The 19,349-nt window shown below is 49.3% G+C and overlaps 1 protein-coding gene and 1 long non-coding RNA gene across 4 annotated transcripts in view; one reads left to right on the top strand and one right to left on the bottom strand.

Annotated features, from left to right (window-relative positions):
- The window catches only part of LOC122393932 (dolichyldiphosphatase 1-like), an 88,090-nt gene that overhangs the window by 24,902 nt on the left and 43,839 nt on the right, over positions 1–19,349 (top strand). The window lies entirely within an intron of this gene.
- Positions 6,463–10,342, bottom strand: LOC122393933. The gene is made up of 2 exons (XR_006258779.1): positions 9,432–10,342; positions 6,463–7,020 (listed from the first exon to the last, which is right to left on the bottom strand). It is a non-coding gene; the product is annotated as an uncharacterized LOC122393933 (long non-coding RNA).

Below are 19,349 nucleotides of genomic sequence, written 5' to 3'. Positions count from 1 at the left end.
ACGTCACGCAAGTTCAACAATGCAAAAGTAAAGAATCGGACCTTGCAAAAGTAAAGCTTGAACTAGTTTGATATCGTTCCCGGCACCAAAGTAGCAGTGTTCATTTTACAACATTGACTCACAATGGTGAGGTCATGTGATCGATCTGACCTCATGTGACCTTTAGGGAAAATCCGAGACATACAAACTGTGAATCCTCTGGAGGATACTAGGTTCTGTAAGTTTCATCTCCATGTGAAAGCTGCTCTGGCATTGAGGGCTTTGCGAAATTGCGACATCTGAGGATCGTGCAGAGGTTCACTTATGACGTCATTGGTCCGTGAACTGACCTGACCTAAAAATGTAGTTGGTGTCACAAGATTCGACTTGAATCAAAGGTCAGGTATGCCAAGTTTCAGCTTTCTATCGCTGGTGAGTTCGGAGCTGTCGCGAACAGAATCTTCGGTTGGGCGGCGGTACTTCGCTCTCCCCTCGGCCCTGCCCCCACCTTATACGGTAAGGGTTGAGCAAAACGCCCATAACTCCGTGAATCGCAAAAAGTGGCAGCCGATTTTTGCAGGATATTGAGACCAAACACCAAGCTACTATGTAATGGTATTTTTGTTACCGGATCTCCTGGATGGTAAAAGATGCGCATTGACAAACATGGTTATCGTATATTCGTATATTATTCGTATATTAGTTCAGACATCACAAATGCTGTAAAGCCCTGGTGATGGTAGTACCTAACTATCGATATTCTATCTACAGCATATGTAAGGTCCAGCACCCCTCCCACAATCCCATCCGGACCAACCATGCTCAAATCACCCCACCCCATTCAAATTAAACCACCCTACCCTATACGTCGTCGCACATGAAAATAGCATGCTACACATACACATTCACAGATATCACACACATTGTCACATCACGGTTACACAATAATTTCATATTTCGTACATCTTGGAATGCTTAGCCAGTCAATTCTTTAAAAGTTCCTGAAAATCTTTGAAACAATTGACTTCAACCACACTACGTGGGAGTCTGTTCCATTCCCTAATCGTCTTAGGGAAGAATGAATGATGGTAAGGGAGAAGTCTAGACTGAACCATTCTAATTTTTTTCTCATGATCATGCCTACCAACATAAGAGGGCTGGCATATGATGCTGTTGAGTTCTGTGGATAACTGCGATAGCTCACCGTTGAACATTTTGAACATAAGGCACAGTCGAGACTCACTACGTCGCCTTTCCAAAGTTTTCCATCCAATTTTTTCTAACATTTCATCAACACTGCTATATCTCTCGTAATCGTTCAACACAAATCTCGCAGCACGTCTTTGAACCATCTCAATTTCTTTCTTTAAACCCTCTCCACATGGGTCCCAGACACAGCTTGCATATTCCAAAATTGGCCTGACTAGTGGCATGTAAACAGTTTCCTTCACAGCTTGAGGGCAGTCTCTAAAATTCCTTTTAATGAATCGAAGAATTTGGTTGCCTTTTCCAGCGACATATTCTACATGTTTTTGCCAACTACATTTGCTAGATATATGCACTCCCAAGTACTTGAATTCTTGAACAGCGTTAATCTCCTCGCTGTTCAAAAAGTATGTAGGTGCTATATTCATTTTTTGTCTAGACATACGCATGATGGCACATTTATTAACATTGATAACCATTTTTGAGTCTTGGCACCATTGAGATAGTTCATCAAGGTTTGCCTGCAAAACACTATTATATGTCTCGTTACCTGAAACATGTGTATAGAGAACTACATCATCTGCATACAATCTAACTGAACAATTGATTTTGTCTGTGAGGTCATTTATATATAAAATAAATAGAATGGGACCCAAAACACTTCCTTGCGGTACACCCGACGTTACTTTAATGGGTTCAGAAAAGCAATTATCATTTACAGTATTGATCTGATGCAGTTGAAAGGTGTGCTGCGAAAAATTATTTAAAATATAGATAAGTTTCAAAAGTTAAATTTGTGTGTTGCATACTGCTTACAAGGAATGTGGCTTCAAATAAAATTACGGTTTTCAAGATAATTAACTTTTGTCTTGATTTACAGCCCTCATTGTAACTAAGGTCAAATCACGACCAGGCACCGTAGCTCAGCTTCTCCAACAAGTTGGTGTTTGGACGTTTGTGGTTTTAAAGTGTGTGGTCTGGTGGAAAAAAGAGTGTCACATTTCAGATGCTGGGATATTTAGCTACAAAATACGCCAGTATTTATTCATATTTGCCATCATTTTTTCGGGCCCCTGAAGCGCTAGAATGCATGGATCGCCTACAGTGCACTGGGGCGAAGGTTAATATGAGCCGCGTCGTCTGCCCGGCGCAGCCAGCTGGCGTCTTCCACCGTCTCACCGTCCACTTGACAGTCACACCGAGTGCCAGTGAGCTCGCGTCGGTGTATATTGTCATTGTGTCGCCGCTCACGTTCCAGCGCCCCCTGGCTGGGTCGGTGGCGTTCACGCTGGCCACCAGCTCCTCAACCAGCTGCGGCACGAGACCCCCTTCGATGGGGTCATCCCAGCGGCTCGCCGTTTCATTCGCCAGTCGTTTGACGAACGACGCGGCCGGGCGGAGCCAGCCACACACCGGGTAATGGCTTGTCAGCTGCCCGCAGATGGAAAACACCTTGCGCTTCGTCAGCGGCTTCGGCACGTTCTTGACATCGTTGTCTCGGCCCCACCGCAAGTCTCCATCGGGCTCTCCCCAGAATCTCAGCCCGAGGATGCGGGTGCCGTCGCTCGCTCGCTGTGGAGCCTTGCTCTCCAGCCCGTAGATTTGGAGGTGTTCGGCGACCTGGGTGGCAGGCAGTTTGTCCTCGTTTACCAGGATGTCGTCCACATAGGTGGAGACGGCCGCTGCAACCCGCGGGTCCTGAGCCACGGTCAGGTCCAGCACCGCCTGCATCACCGACGAGGCGACGCTGATGCCGAACCCCATCCTGGTCAGTGCGTATCTCCTGCCCCTGAACCAGACAGTGTGGTATGGCCAGAGGGCCTTCTCGACGTGAATTTGAAGGAAAGCCTTTTTCAGGTCCAGGAGCGCCACGGACGCTCCCATCTGGCGCCACCGGCGTAGCCGCTCTGCACAAACATCCGCGTCACCAGTGAAGGCCGGCACGTGCTTGTTCAGAGATCGAAAGTCCATCACAGGCTTCACTTTTGTCCGCTGCATGACCGCCATCAGCGGTATCGAGCCCATGGCCGGACCCAGCTCTTCCTCGTCATATTCACTTAGCCAGCCGTCTCTGATCCAGTTCTCCAGCTCAGCTTCGTACTCGGCGCGTGCCTCCTCCGACACCGGATACTCGTCCACCGCGCCGCCCAGCTCACCCGGCGCTCTGCCCCCAGCCCACTTCCACGACATCACCCACCGCCGCCGGGTCGGGTCGAACGTCACCACAAAGTCTTCCTTCTCGATTTTCAGTCCCGTCTCCTCGCCTGTGGCAGCACACGCCACCGACCGACGTCCGAACTGCACATCACTCACGCTCGAGCCGAATAACTCGCATCCGAACTGCACGTCAGAGGGCGAGCGCACGGTCACTCCCCCCAGCGCACGGTAGGCGATCGGGCCGGTCTAGCCTCGCGAAACCTCAAAGACACTTTTTTCCGAAAATTGGAAAACAACGCATACTAGTCGACAGAAAATTCATCAAAGATTACGATTAGTGCATTTGCATGGCTCAGGAGACATTTTTTCGTAGACAAAAGTATCGTTAAAGACAGCGTTCCGTAACACTTCATAGTGGGGATAATCACAGCCGATTTGTACGCTCTTTGAATATTTTGCGGAACGATGAAATTGCTAGGTGCTGAGCATCCATTTTGCATGGAAAGTGAAATTTAGATGTTTAGATGATTCCGCCATAGAAAGCAATTAGACAAAATCAGTTCAAAATGTCTTATAATTAGGTTAACTTTTTATATTTTTTTCTACCACTGAACATTACGTTCACTGAATTAACCAAGCCCAGCAAAAAAAGTTTTACGAGGATGAACTGAAAATAATGCTGTATCGCATGCACTAAGACACTATCTATTAGGGGAGCCAGTGAAAATTTGCAGCCACTTGCAGCCCTGGCATCCAGACACTTTTTTCTTCTAAGGGTTGACCGTGGCTTGGTGCACTTGAGCACAAGTGGTAAATGCCCCAAAGGGTGTTTTCACGATAGCTCAAAACACCCAGGCAATAGAGAGCTGCAACTTGGCATACCTGACCTTTGATGCACGCTGGATCTTGTGACACCAACCGCACTTTCAAGTCAGGTCAGGTCACTGACCTATGACGTCATAAATGAACCTCTGCACGATCCTCAGATGTCGCAGCCTTTCAACGCTCTCAGTGCCAGAGTAACTTTCACAGGGAGGTGAGACTTGCAGGACTTATTGTCCTTTAGAGGTCTTACAACTTTTATATCTCAGATTTTTCCTAAATGTCACAAAGTCAGGTTGGTCACGTGACCTCACCTATAAGTCAATGGAGAAATATGAAAACTGTTATTTTGGCGCCAGGAATGATATTCAATTGTCTCAAGTACATGGAATCGTTACTTCATGCACTCCTTGCAAGATCTGATGCTGCATTTTTTCATTGTTGACCTTGCATGACGTCATTTATGACGTCACTAGGGTCATACGAGTTTTTCGTCAATAACTCCCGATCAAATTGAGCTAGAGAGTCGACAAGGTCACCAATGGACTCCAGAAGACCTGCCGAATCGAATGATATGCGATATGACCTCCTTTGACCAACTTCGTGATTTGAAGACCTCTGACCTGACCTTGACTCGAGGTCAACACCTTACAGTGGCCTCACCTGAACAAAAAGTATACCATTCGACGCGCCTGAGCAAGGCAAACACGACGATGTCAAAATCGTGGTTCTGCGGCCATTTTTTTGCGAAGTTATTTACCAAAAACCAAACCCGCTGCTTGGGTCACGTTATGAAATGGGGCCTTGCCGGGCGAGATTTACACTGTTTCATGATATGTATAAATTGGTAGGGCATAATCGTTTGAATAAAAAGTTGGTTTGGAAGCAATTTTCTACGGAGGTACACACCATTTCAATGTCCTACCCAGCTCATATCGTCATAAATTTCGACCTACCCTCAAAAGTATTCATGCATTATTCGAGCGGCAATAAGGCAAATTGCAAGCTCGCCACAGAGCACAAATCCTAAAAGAGATAGTCCTTATTTAAAACATATGCTCATTGGATATTCAAGAAGGTTGCTCCTAAATTTTGTGGTCCTAGCTTCAAAAACATGGAAGTTATGAGTGCCGATAGGTTTCGCGAGGCTACACCGGCCGGATCGCCCACTGTGCAGCGATCGGACAGCGTCCATTCCCACGATCACCGCAAACCTGAGGGGCCCTTCCCTTATAACAAGGGCGCTCACCTCCACTGCGCGGCAGCCCGGCACCGCGAGCCGAACTTCAGCGTCGCCCTCGCACTGCAGCCGCTGGCCGTTCACTGTGATCACCTCTGCCGCGCTCCTCCGCCACTGGTGGCACACCGACTCGTGCACTAGGGTCCGGGTGCACCCAGAGTCGATCAGTGCCACACGTCAACATCGCGACCCTCCGATCTCCAGCTCCCTGGTTGGAAGCGCGCCGGTGAGGTAGCTCAGTCCCGAGAGGAGGCCGGCGCAGGCGCCTCCCCTCGCTCGCCGGTTGGGCAACTTGCAGCGATGTGCCCCCACACTCCACAGCCGTAGCATTGCAGGGCGGGGAGTCCATCCCCGCGTGCAGGGGCCGGCCGACCACCGCGTCCCGGTGCTGGCTGTTGCTGACTCTTCCCGAAGTGTTCGGATCGGGGGCAATCCCGTGCGACGTGGCCGATTTCACCGCAGGAGAAGCACGGCCCCCGCCGCCTGGCGCCGCGGCCGCCGGGTGGCGCCACCTGCATCCGACGTGTGCCGGCCCGGTCTGCGAGCTCGCCGAGAGATAGCGAGTCGACCCTGGCTCCAGCTTTCAGGACCTGTTTCGCGGCGATCGGGAGGCCAGCCACAAAGGCGCAGGACAAGCCTTCCTCGCTCATTCCCCCCAAAAGGGCCGCGAGCTGCTGAAGTTCAGCCACGTAAACGTCCACTGATTCTCCGTCACGGAGCCTCCTGTCCATGAATCGCTCGTAGGCCGTAAATTTGTCAAGCGCGAAAGCCCTTTTAAGAGCGTTATTGATCTTTTGTGGGTCCTTCCTGTCTTCCTCTGGCAGTTGGCGATACACAGACAGCGCGCCTCCCTTCAGTCTCAGTGGAATGACGACCTCTTGTCTCGTCTCCGTTTCTCCTGCGCGCTGGGAGAGCGTGCACACCATCTCGATCTTCTCTATCCACTCGAGAACGCACGCTCCGTCTGACCCATCGAACTCTGGGATTAATTTAACGTCAAAACTGGCCATACTGCCGAAATAGCTTGTAACTGATTGTATATGTTGTAACGCAGAGGCTCCGTTCCAGACTGTGTATTTGCGGCCGGTCACGGGGCTCACAGACACAGCGCCTGAGGCGACCAATCAGGCGTCCGCTGGCCGGCGCTGCCTGCGCCGGCATGGTGCACTGGGACCAGAGCAGCGGCCCGGGCACAGCAGCATTGTGCACCACAACACTCCTCCCCCTGGTTACAAAACCATCACCGTAACAAGAACATAACCGAAGAAAACACTTCTGCGAAAACCGAGTCATAGAGACGTGCCCATCAATATCGATCCGGAGCTCGCAAGGTCGCGCGATTCCTCAGATTGTACCCGTGGTGGCCGGTGGAGCCACCCGGCGTGCCAGTGGATGGTACGACGGGGAGAGCTGGTCTCGACTCCCCGGGTCCATTGGAGCAGCTGTCAGTGACGGGCTGCGGCCGGTGTGACGGACCGGAGCTGGGCACGGGAGCAGCGGCCGACACCGGTGCGGGATCCGGCGGGGCTCCGGTGGCCGGCACGCCTGGAACCGGTGCGGTCGACACGGGAACCAGGAGTGGACGTGGCACGGGTGGCATCACGGGCTCCACGGGGCTGGAAGGAAACACAACGTTTGAAGAAGTCGGCACAGTATGCTCGCTATACCGTCTCCTGACAACATCAGCATGTCGGACAACAATCCTACCGTCTGCGAGTTCGATGGTGAATTTCACACCGTTCACACCAAGCACGACACCAGGCACCCAGCGACACCGTTCGACCCCCCGCAAACGATCCACAGCCGAGACATACACTTTGTCCCCGATCGACAGGTCACGCTCACATGCCCCCCTAGCACGGTACTCTTTTTGCTCGGACTGTCTGTCACGGATGTGCTGACTCAAGTCGGGGCTAACTGCACTCAGGTGAGTACGGGGCTGTCTACCCAGAAACAGCTCCGCCGGAGAGCGTAAGGTCAGCGTATGAGGTGTAGTCCGGTAATGTAACAAAAACCGGGCCACTTTGGTCTCAACAGATCCAGTAACCTGCTTGTAAAAAACATTTTTAAAAGTTTGCACCGCCCGTTCTGCGAGACCGTTCGATTTGGGTGACATGCATGGGCTAATGAGATGTCTGATGCCATTCGTGTGACAAAACAGCTCAAATTGTCGGGACACAAACGCCTGGGCATTGTCGGTCACGATCACATTCGGCAGACCCCAGCTGGCAAATGACATCCGCAATTTATCAATCGTTGTTTCGGAGTCAGATGCACGAGTCGGATACACATCTAACCACTTAGAATGCGCGTCGATCAGGATCAAGAACATTCGACCATTTGTCTCACAGTAATCGATGTGCACCCTCTCCCATGGCCGTGATGGCCATCGCCAGGGGTGCAGAGGCGCCTCGGGGGCTCTGCCCTTCAGCTGCTGACATTTCCCACATCCACGGACAACATCGCGAATATCATCATCCATCTTAGGCCACCAAACGTACATCCGGGCTAACATTTTTGAGCGACTTTCCCCAGGGTGACCCTCATGTAAGAGGGTCACCAGACTCTGTCTTGAGCAGACTCTGTCTGCCTTGAGGCGGTATTACGACTCGTGAGCCCCACAAAACACAGCCCTCTTGGATGCTAAGTTCGCCCATACGGCTCTTGTACGGCTGAAACTCGGGGCCCAAATCAACCACTGATTCCCAGCCGCCGTCCCGCACACATCTATGAACCGCCAAGAGGATCGGATCTCGAGAGGTCCACAACCTGATCTGAGCCGCAGGTACCGGTGACGCATCCAAAAATTCTAACAAGTGAACCATCTCAGCCGGCACTGGCACGCTGGCGGGCGGGGAGCCCGCTGTGGGAAGCCGGCTGAGCGCGTCACAGTGCCCCTGTTTGGAGCCGGGCCGGTACTCCAGCCTGTAATCGTAGGCTCCGAGTAACAGAGCCCATCGAACCATACGTGGTGACGTCATTAACGGCAGGGGCTTCTGTTCTCCCAAAATCCCAAGTAGAGGCTTATGGTCGGTCTGAATCGTGAATGTACGGCCTGCTAAGAAGTAATGGAACTTTTTAACACCCGTCACTATCGCTAGCGCCTCCCGATCAGTCTGCGAATACCGCGACTCTGTATCACTCAACGACCGCGAGTAATATGCGATAGGACGTTCCCCATCTCGGGTGAGCTGACTCAGCACGCAGCCCACACCGACGGGGCCCGCGTCGCAGGCCACTACTACCGGCAAAGCTGGGTCAAAGTGAGCCAAAACGGGCGGTCTGATCAGCATGTCCTTAGCAGCGCAGAAAGAGGCGCTTTCGGTCTCGGTCCACTGCCATTTTTGATCCTTGCGCAGCAATCGGTACAAAGGAGCTAGGGTGCTGGCCAAGTTCTTAAGGAACTTTGCATAGTAATTTATCAGCCCTAGCCAACGGCGCAGCTCACTGACGTTCCGCGGTTCCGGAGCCTCCCGAATGGTCGCCGTTTTTTCATCCGTAGTCTCGATCCCCTTACTACTAATCCTGAGTCCCAGATACGTCATGCTTCCTACGCCAAACCTACATTTTTCGCGGTTGACACGAAGGCCGGCCTCATTCAAACGCCCGAGGACGACCCGCAGAGTGGAGTCGTAGCTTTCCTCGGTGGCACCCGCTACTACTAGATCGTCTAGAAATACCCCCACCCCGGGTATATCTGCTAACAACGTCTCGAGTGTACGCTGAAACAGTGACACCGCAGATGCGTACCCAAAGGTGAGTCGCAGCGGTCTCAGCAGTCCCCGAAGGGTGTTCACAGTCAAGTACTCACGGGACCTCTCATCCAGAACCAGCTGGTTATAGGCGCTCTTTAAATCGATCTTAGAAAACACCTGACAACCAGACAACTTTGAGAAGAGCTCCTCAACACGAGGTAAGGGGTACTGGTCTACCTTCGCAGCCCGGTTAACAGTCAGTCGGTAGTCCCCACAAATACGAATTTTCCCGTCAGTCTTGGGAACGACCACCAGGGGAGCAGCCCACTTACTGTGGCGGACGGGTTCCCAGAGTCCTTGCTGTATCTCCTTCTCCAGCTGCGCGTCCACGGCCTCCCGGTAAGCCAGAGGAACCGCCCTCGGCTTGAAGAAGCGCGGCTGCACATCTGGATCCACGTCAATGGTGACCTCGCCACCACGAAAACAGCCGAGCTCATCACGGAACACATGTGGAAACTCATCGAGTACCGGCTGCACACGAGACGCGGACGATACACGACACACTGTGGGCCAATCCAGTGGGATCTGACTCAGCCAGTTTCGGCCAAACAAACACGGGGCACTTCCCTTCACGATGATAAGCGGCAGCCTGGCCACCGTGCTCGACATCCACCGTTACCTGTCCGCACACCGATAGCTGTTCGCCGCTGTAGGTCTTCAGCGTGACGTTGCACGGCTCCAGGCTCGGGCCGCCGCTCGGCCAGAGCTGACGGAGCACGGAGTCGGAGCAGACGGACACCGCCGCCCCCGTATCCAGCTCCATGTCCACTGCCTTTCCATCAAGCACCACGCTCACCATCAGCGGCGGTCGTCGCTCACTCTCGGGCCGCACACTAAACATCGCGTAGGCCTCATCGATCGCCTCATCACTCGCGGGAGCCGCCACCTCTCGGCGCGACAGCTCGGCACTCTCATCACCGCACTGCATCACTGACGCCGACTGTGGATCCTCGGCCGACAGCTGGCGCAGCTGATGCTGACTCCCCCGTCCGCAGGCCACTCGGATGTGGCCGCGCTGGCCACAGGCGAAGCACCGCCGGCCCCGGAACGGGCACGCTGACTGAAGATGATCTCGAAGACATCGGGGCACTCCGTCGAGCCTCCACCTCGAACATCTCGCCGCTGCTGAGGAGGGCCAGCGGCCGTCGCAGGGCGCGGCGGGCCTCGCCGCGCCCCCAACTCGCCGCCGGCACCTCCGGCACGTCGCTCGGTGGCGCGCTCCACCCGCTGCACGGTCGAGTCGCCGGGCGCGCCGACTTCGTGCCCGCTGAGCTCTGCGGCACTAGCGGCAGCAGACTCGTGAGCCTGCGCCAGCTCCACTGCCAGTGGTAGCGTCAGATGCGGCTCACTCAGAAAGCGCGACTGCAGCCGCTCGTTCCTGATGCCGCAAACCAGGCGGTCTCGTAGCATCTCCTCCAAGATACCGGCAGAAAACTGGCAAGGCTTAGCCAGCTTCCGCAACCGCGCCAGAAACGCGCTGACTCCTTCCTGGGCCCCTCTGCAGCACGAGTGGAAACGGAATCGAGCCACGATCACCGAAGCCTGGGGCTCAAAATGAGCTTCCAGCACATCCACGAGGTGAGTGTAGGTGCAGTCACTCACGGCTGTCGGGGCCACCAGGTCTTCCAACAGACCGAACGTTCTTGCTCCGACGACACTGAGGAAAACGGCACGCCTCTTGCCTTGCTGATCCTCACCAGTGATGCCGTTAGCAATGAAATATTGCTCGAGTCTTCTGGCGTAGGATCCAAACGATTCAACTCCCGGGTCAAACTCTGGCGCCTTCCCAACACACGCCATCTCCCCACGCGGTTCGAATCGCCTCGTCGCCAATGTTGTAACGCAGAGGCTCCGTTCCAGACTGTGTATTTGCGGCCGGCCACGGGGCTCACAGACACAGCGCCTGAGGCGACCAATCAGGCGTCCGCTGGCCGGCGCTGCCTGCGCCGGCATGGTGCACTGGGACCAGAGCAGCGGCCCGGGCACAGCAGCATTGTGCACCACAACAGTATATATATTAACGCTCGACCACAACTGCGGCACACCCATCCCCGGCCGTCCCACGACTCCGACTGCCGGCCAGGCCCCGCCCACTTCCGCACCTGGCGGGCGGCGGCTGCGCTACGGGTAGGAGCCGACGCGCGAGACGGATCACAGCCCGCTAACCCGTAAATAACACTATACGGGCCAAAGCCCGCTGAACCATGGCTCACACATCACACACACAACACACACACACTCGTATCTCCGAAACTATTTGACGGATTCGGAAAACTCAAACGGCGTTCGATATTGAGTATTGAGTGAATTGTATTGAATTAAATTGAGAAAATTAATTTCATAGTGACTTCAGGGTCACTGACACGCCACAGGTCAGGTCAAAGTTAAAATGTTTCACCGTTCACGGGCCTTCTAGAAAATGCGCTATAACATATATTAAAAGGCATTTTATCGAAAATAATCGATAAAGCGTCGGTTGCCTAGTACAGATGTTGCTAAAAGACGTCACTGATACCAGGTCAGGTCACAGAGGTCAGGTCACCAAGGGTCAACACAGGTCACCCAACTTTACTAGGGCCGTTAGATGCATGTTTTGTGACCAATTTTTCAGTTCTAAGTCAATGGTGTTGGTTATAGGACCATCAGGAACGGTTTGGGTTCCTTCCTGGTGGAGGTCAGGTCAATAAAGGTCAGATTTCAAAGTTAATATTTTTGCATAAAATGGATATTGATTCGATGCACGGCGAGTCTAACGGTGGCCTTTGTTTTACGCTACGTGGTCTAGAATCGCTAAAAGCTGAGTTTGAAAATTTGACGTCATCATTTTTGAAGCTTTTCGCTCTAACTTGGCCAAAAAAGGGATATCGATCTGAAATTTGGCATGTGGATAGAGAACGGTGGGCCTACTATCAAGATTACTTTACTAATAAGGTTAGTTCACTAAAGGATTTTTGTAGCCTAGCTGACGCCACACAATATGGTAGCGATATGGTAGCCCTTTGGTAAGACATAAATGACTTGCGTGAGACATTCATAATGCAAGCTACAGGCATGGATGAGATATAGGTACAGGTAAATACCTGCCACACACTCGCATTTGGCCTTGAAATTAGTGCTATTGGCAAATTTGCGAATTTAGATCGGGCCACTGAGGATTCGGACAACTCTAGCTTTATTTATCAGATCGCTTATAATATCACCAGGTTTTCTGTCATTATTTTCCTTTAGCGTCTGTTCTGTTCAGAGTGTCTGTTCATCAGAGTCTGGTTTATATTGCACAATCAAATGCTGATGGAACTTTTCTTTAGGTGTTTGTCAGGGTTGTTCGAAAGTTTTTAAATTTTAAGTTGAGCATGACTATTAGATATGCAATATTAGACCTCATAACAATGCTGCATTGGCTAAATAAGTAACTAACTAAGCGATGGTCTGAGTAATGTACACCACTTGCCTCTTTATAGTTTTTGACACTTGTTCTAAATTGTAAAAACTAATAAAATCATTTTATTTTAACATTTAAATTTAAAATGTAATTTTAAATTTTAAAAATGTGGTAGTCGTAAAGCAGGCGTCACACTTAAAGTGACCATCCCACCTTAACATTAGTTTTGAGTTGAGATAGCCAAATTGGTGGCCATGGCCTGAAAATACTGGTTTGGGCACTCACAATATCGAAAAATGCCTTAATTCGGAGATATTGAATTTCAAACTTGCAGTTTTCGGATTCTAAGGGGCTAATGCATTGGTATGCCCCCTTAGAATTTGTGACGTCAGCGTAGATCTAGCGATTTTTAAATCTTTTACTAAAACGTTTGGTAGCACGCGGTGGAATATGCTGCTTTGCGCGCAACAAATGCCGCACTTCAAATAAAGTCGCTAGGAACGGCGGAGATTCCAAAAAGTAAACAAAAGTAAAAGTCAAGAATTTTTTATCCTCTCGTCAATCCGCATCGAATGATATATGATTTGACCTCGAAAGATCAAGGTCAAAGGTTGACCTCAGGTCACGTGACCTCGAGGTCATCATGCATATCATTCGATGCGTCTTGACGAGCTGAACACAATGAGACCATCCGCGCGGCTGTATCTTGTTCCTGTACGGAGTTATTGGCAAAAAACCGCTGGTGACCTTTGATGACGTCACATGACCTTACAGCTGCCCAACAGCAAAACAGACCTCAAGGTAGTGAAGGTTGATCGTATATGAAGTCATGTATGGTATATGGTGCCATTCCGACATGTAACGGAAGTTAGCCCACATTCAGCCCACATTCGGCCCAGCCAAGATTGGGGCTGCCAAATCTAGGGAAAAATCTAGAAATCTAGGGAAAAATCTAAAAACCGTTTTACGCCTAAACGGCTGGACGAAACTGAAAAATAAGACCACCATTTGAAAGATCTCTTCACCCCGGACCTAATGATATGGTTAAATACCGGATCAATTTAACCAAAAGCATGATTTGACCAGGATGAAAATTTTCGGTCAATGGGGCGGCCCCTACGATTTTCTTCAAAATCGGCATGGTGATACTACAGGCCGAGATGATCAATCTGGCTGAAGAAACCCCTATGGGCATTGAAATCTATGGGGTAAAAACGCCCTTGGAAAGTTTTACCCACGCATTTCTGGCAAGTGTATCGCACACATCCCCCCAATATGGGTATCATATGAAAGCCCATGAAAACCCAAACAAAATGGTGGGGTAAAATTTACCCATTACCCCATCCAGAGTAAAGTTTACCCAAGATGAACATTTTCGGTCAATGGGGCGGCCTCTACGATTTTCTTCAAAATCGGCATGGTGATACTACAGGCCGAGATGATCAATCTGGCTGAAGAAACCCCTATGGGCATTGAAATCTATGGGGTAAAAACGCCCTTGGAAAGATTTACCCACGCATTTCTGGCAAGTGTATCGCAAGCATCCCCCCAATATGGGTATCATATGAAAGCCCATGAAAACCCAAACAAAATGGTGGGGTAAAATTTACCCATTACCCCATCCAGGGTAAAGTTTACCCAAGATGAAATTTTTCGGTCAATGGGGCGGCCCCTACGATTTTCTTCAAAATCGGCATGGTGATACTACAGGCCGAGATGATCAATCTGGCTGAAGAAACCCTTATGCGCATTGAAATCTATGGGGTAAAAACGCCCTTGGAAAGATTTACCCACGCATTTCTGGCAAGTGTATCGCAAGCATCCCCCCAATATGGGTATCATACGAAAGCCCATGAAAACCCAAACAAAATGGTGGGGTAAAATTTACCCATTTCCCCATCCAGGGTAAAGTTTACCCAAGATGAAATTTTTCGGTCAATGGGGCGGCCCCTACGATTTTCTTCAAAATCGGCATGGTGATACTACAGGCCGAGATGATCAATCTGGCTGAAGAAACCCCTATGGGCATTGAAATCTATGGGGTAAAAACGCCCTTGGAAAGTTTTACCCACGCATTTCTGGCAAGTGTATCGCACGCATCCCCCAATATGGGTATCATATGAAAGCCCATGAAAACCCAAACAAAATGGTGGGGTAAAATTTACCCATTACCCCATCCAGGGTAAAGTTTACCCAAGATGAAAATTTTCGGTGAATGGGGCGACCCCTACGATTTTCTTCAAAATCGCCATGGTGTTACTACAGGCCGAGATGATCAATCTGGCTGAATAAACCCCTATGAGCATTGAAATCTATGGGGTAAAAACGCCCTTGGAAAGTTTTACCCACGCATTTCTGGCAAGTGTATCGCACGCATCCCCCAATATGGGTATCATATGAAAGCCCATGAAAACTCAAACAAAATGGTGGGGTAAAATTTACCCATTACCCCATCCAGGGTAAAGTTAACCCAAGATGAAAATTTTCGGTCAATGGGGCGGCCCCTACGATTTTCTTCAAAATCGGCATGGTCATACTACAGGCCGAGATGATCAATCTCGCTGAAGAAACCCCTATGGGCATTGAAATATATGGGGTAAAAACGCCCTTGGAAAGATTTACCCACGCATTTCTGGCAAGTGTATCGCAAGCATCCCCCAATATGGGTATCATATGAAAGCCCATGAAAACCCAACAAAATGGTGGGGTAAAATTTACCCATTACCCCATCCAGGGTAAAGTTTACCCAAGATGAAATTTTTCGGTCAATGGGGCGGCCCCTACGATTTTCTTCAAAATCGGCATGGTGATACTACAGGCCGAGATGATCAATCTGGCTGAAGAAACCCCTATGGGCATTGAAATCTATGGGGTAAAAACGCCCTTGGAAATATTTATCCACGCATTTCTGGCAAGTGTATCGCACGCATCCCTCCAATATGGGTATCATATGAAAGCCCATGAAAACCCAAACAAAATGGTGGGGTAAAATTTACCCATTACCCCATCCAGGGTAAAGTTTACCCAAGATGAAAATTTTCGGTCAATGGGGCGGCCCCTACGATTTTCTTCAAAATCGCCATGGTGTTACTACAGGCCGAGATGATCAATCTGGCTGAATAAACCCCTATGGGCATTGAAATCTATGGGGTAAAAACGCCCTTGGAAAGTTTTACCCACGCATTTCTGGCAAGTGTATCGCACGCATCCCCCAATATGGGTATCATATGAAAGCCCATGAAAAAAACAAAATGTTGGCGTAAAATTTACCCATTACCCCATCCAGGGTAAAGTTTACCAAAGATGAAATTTTTCGGTCAATGGGGCGGCCCCTACGATTTTCTTCAAAATCGGCATGGTGATACTACAGGCCGAGATGATCAATCTGGCTGAATAAACCCCTATGGGCATTGAAATCTATGGGGTAAAAACGCCCTTGGAAAGTTTTACCCACGCATTTCTGGCAAGTGTATCGCACGCATCCCCCCAATATGGGTATCATATGAAAGCCCATGGAAACCCAAACAAAATGGTGGGGTAAAATTTACCCATTACCCCATCCAGGGTAAAGTTTACCCAAGATGAGAATTTTCGGTCAATTGGGCGGCCCCTACGATTTTCTTCAAAATCGGCATGGTGATACTACAGGCCGAGATGATCAATCTGGCTGAAGAAACCCCTATGGGCATTGAAATATATGGGGTAAAAACGCCCCTGGAAAGTAATTCCCACGCATTTCTGGCAAGTGTATTGCACGCATCCCCCCAATATGGGCATCATATGAAAGACCATGAAAAAACAAAATGTAGGGGTAAAATTTACCCATTACCCCATCCAGGGTAAAGTTAAGTATCACCTCGGCCTGTAGTATCACCATGCCGATTTTGAAGAAAATCGTAGGGGCCGCCCCATTGACCGAAAATTTTCATCTTGGGTAAACTTTACCCTGGATGGGGTGATGGGTAAATTTTACCCCACCATTTTGTTTGGGTTTTCATGGGCTTTCATATGATACCCATATTGAGGGGATGCGTGCGATACACTTGCCAGAAATGCGTGGATAAAACTGTCCAAGGGCGTTTTTACCCCATAGATTTCAATGCCCATAGGGGTTTCTTCAGCCGGGGTTTCTTCAGCCAGATTGATCATCTCGGCCTGTAGTATCACCATGCCGATTTTGAAGAAAATTGTAGGGGCCGCCCCATTGACCGAAAAATTTCATCTTGGGTAAACTTTACCCTGGATGGGGTAATGGGTAAATTTTACCCCACCATTTTGTTTGGATTTTCATGGGCTTTCATATGATACCCATATTGGGGGGATGCTTGCGATACACTTGCCAGAAATGCGTGGGTAAATCTTTCCAAGGGCGTTTTTACCCCATAGATTTCAATGCCCATAGGGGTTTCTTCAGCCAGATTGATCATCTCGGCCTGTAGTATCACCATGCCGATTTTGAAGAAAATCGTAGGGGCCGCCCCATTGACCGAAAAATTTCATCTTGGGTAAACTTTACCCTGGATGGGGTAATGGGTAAATTTTACCCTACCATTTTGTTTGGGTTTTCATGGGCTTTCATATGATACCCATATTGGGGGGATGCGTGCGATACACTTGCCAGAAATGCGTGGGTTAAACTTTCCAAGGGCGTTTTTACCCCATATATTTCAATGCCCATAGGGGTTTTTCAGCCAGATTGATCATCTCGGCCTGTAGTATCACCATGCCGATTTTGAAGTAAATCGTAGGGGCCGCCCCATTGACCGAAAATTTTCATCTTAGGTAAACTTTACCCTGGATGGGGTAATGGTTAAATTTTACCCCACCATTTTGTTTGGGTTTTCATGGGCTTTCATATGATACCCATATTGGGGGGATTCGTGCGATACACTTGCCAGAAATGCGTGGGTAAAACTTTCCAAGGGCGTTTTTACCCCATAGATTTCAATGCCCATAGGGGTTTCTTCAGCCAGATTGATCATCTCGGCCTGTAGTATCACCATGCCGATTTTGAAGAAAATCGTAGGGGCCGCCCCATTGACCGAAAAATTTCATCTTGGGAAAACTTTACCCCGGATGGGGTAATGGGTAAATTTTACCCCACCATTTTGTTTGGGTTTTCATGGGCTTTCATATGATACCCATATTGGGGGGATGCTTGCGATACACTTGCCAGCAATGCGTGGGTAAATCTTTCCAAGGGCGTTTTTACCCCATAGATTTCAATGCCCATAGGGGTTTCTTCAGCCAGATTGATCATCTCGGCCTGTAGTATCACCATGCCGATTTTGAAGAAAATCGTAGGGGCCGCCCCATTGACCGAAAATTTTCATCTTGGGTAAAGTTTACCCTGGATGGGGTAATGGGTAAATTTTACCCCACCATTTTGTTTGGGTTTTCATGGGCTTTCATATGATACCCATATTGGGGGGATGCGTGCGATACACTTGCCAGAAATGCGTGGGTAAAACTTTCTAAGGGCGTTTTTACCCCATAGATTTCAATGCCCATAGGGGTTTCTTCAGCCAGATTGATCATCTCGGCCTGTAGTATCACCATGCCGATTTTGAAGAAAATCGTAGGGGCCGCCCCATTGACCGAAAAATTTCATCTTGGGTAAACTTTACCCTGGATGGGGTAATGGGTAAATTTTACCCCACCATTTTGTTTGGGTTTTCATGGGCTTTCATATGATACCCATATTGGGGGATGCTTGCGATACACTTGCCAGAAATGCGTGGGTAAATCTTTCCAAGGGCGTTTTTACCCCATAGATTTCAATGCCCATAGGGGTTTCTTCAGCCAGATTGATCATCTCGGCCTGTAGTATCACCATGCCGATTTTGAAGAAAATCGTATAGGCCGCCCCATTGACCGAAAAAAAAAAATTCCCAATGGACTCGGGAAGACCTTCCGAATCGAATGATATGCCCTATGATACCCTTTATTTATTTAGACATACAACGACTCCACAAGTAGGTGCTGTGGCTATTCTGCCGAGGTGATTATGAAGGATATGAGACAAAATACTATGGAATGCCCAGCTTCGTGACCTGAGGGGCTCTGACCTGACCTTGACCCGAGGTCAACTACTTAAGTTGACCTCACCCTAACAAAAAGTATACCATTCGACGCACCTGAGCTAGGCGAACACAATGATGCCAAAATCGCGGCTCTGCGGCCATTTTTTGCGAAGTTATTTACTAAAAACCGAACCCGTAACTTCAGTCACTTGACCTGACCTCAGACGCTACCGGTTAACCTGAGACCTTAAAATTGGGTACCAATCGCTGCGACTTGTAACGGCACACACGTTCGTTTTTTCCGCGAGGCTCTACCTCTATTAGAAGCAAAACGGCGTGCTGGGGTCGTATCAACCCCTCCGAAACCCATTTTGTTTGCGGGAAAATGAGGAACTTATGGAAAGAACAGCTTTCTAATTTTTTGCATGTCGATTTGCAATGACATGAATTTTATTTTGAAAAAATAAGAATGTGAAAAATTTTGGTCTCAAAAGTCATTAAAGGCCAATGAAAAAAGATGAAGGTTTTTGTTCAACAATCAAAATTTTTCTTTAGAATTTTTCAAAAGTAATATCAATTTTTGGTTCATCGCAAGCTTAGTGTTGTTTCCCGTTTGTTGGTTGCATAACCCGTTCTTGAGTTATAGGCCATCAAACTCACCGTTACAAACCGAAGTTAGAAAAATGTAATGCAATATAACTCAAAAAGTTTTGATCTGAGAAGTCTGATATTTTGCCAGGCGTCTTTGGGGACTATGATTACCCCTAGGCCCGATTTTCATTAAA

This window comes from Amphibalanus amphitrite, unplaced genomic scaffold, assembly GCF_019059575.1.
Source record: "Amphibalanus amphitrite isolate SeventyFive unplaced genomic scaffold, NRLGWU_Aamphi_draft 000564F_arrow, whole genome shotgun sequence".
NCBI classification, from domain to species: domain Eukaryota; kingdom Metazoa; phylum Arthropoda; class Thecostraca; order Balanomorpha; family Balanidae; genus Amphibalanus; species Amphibalanus amphitrite.
Note: the sequence above shows the minus strand (reverse complement) of the source record. Positions and strands in the feature narration are given on the sequence as shown.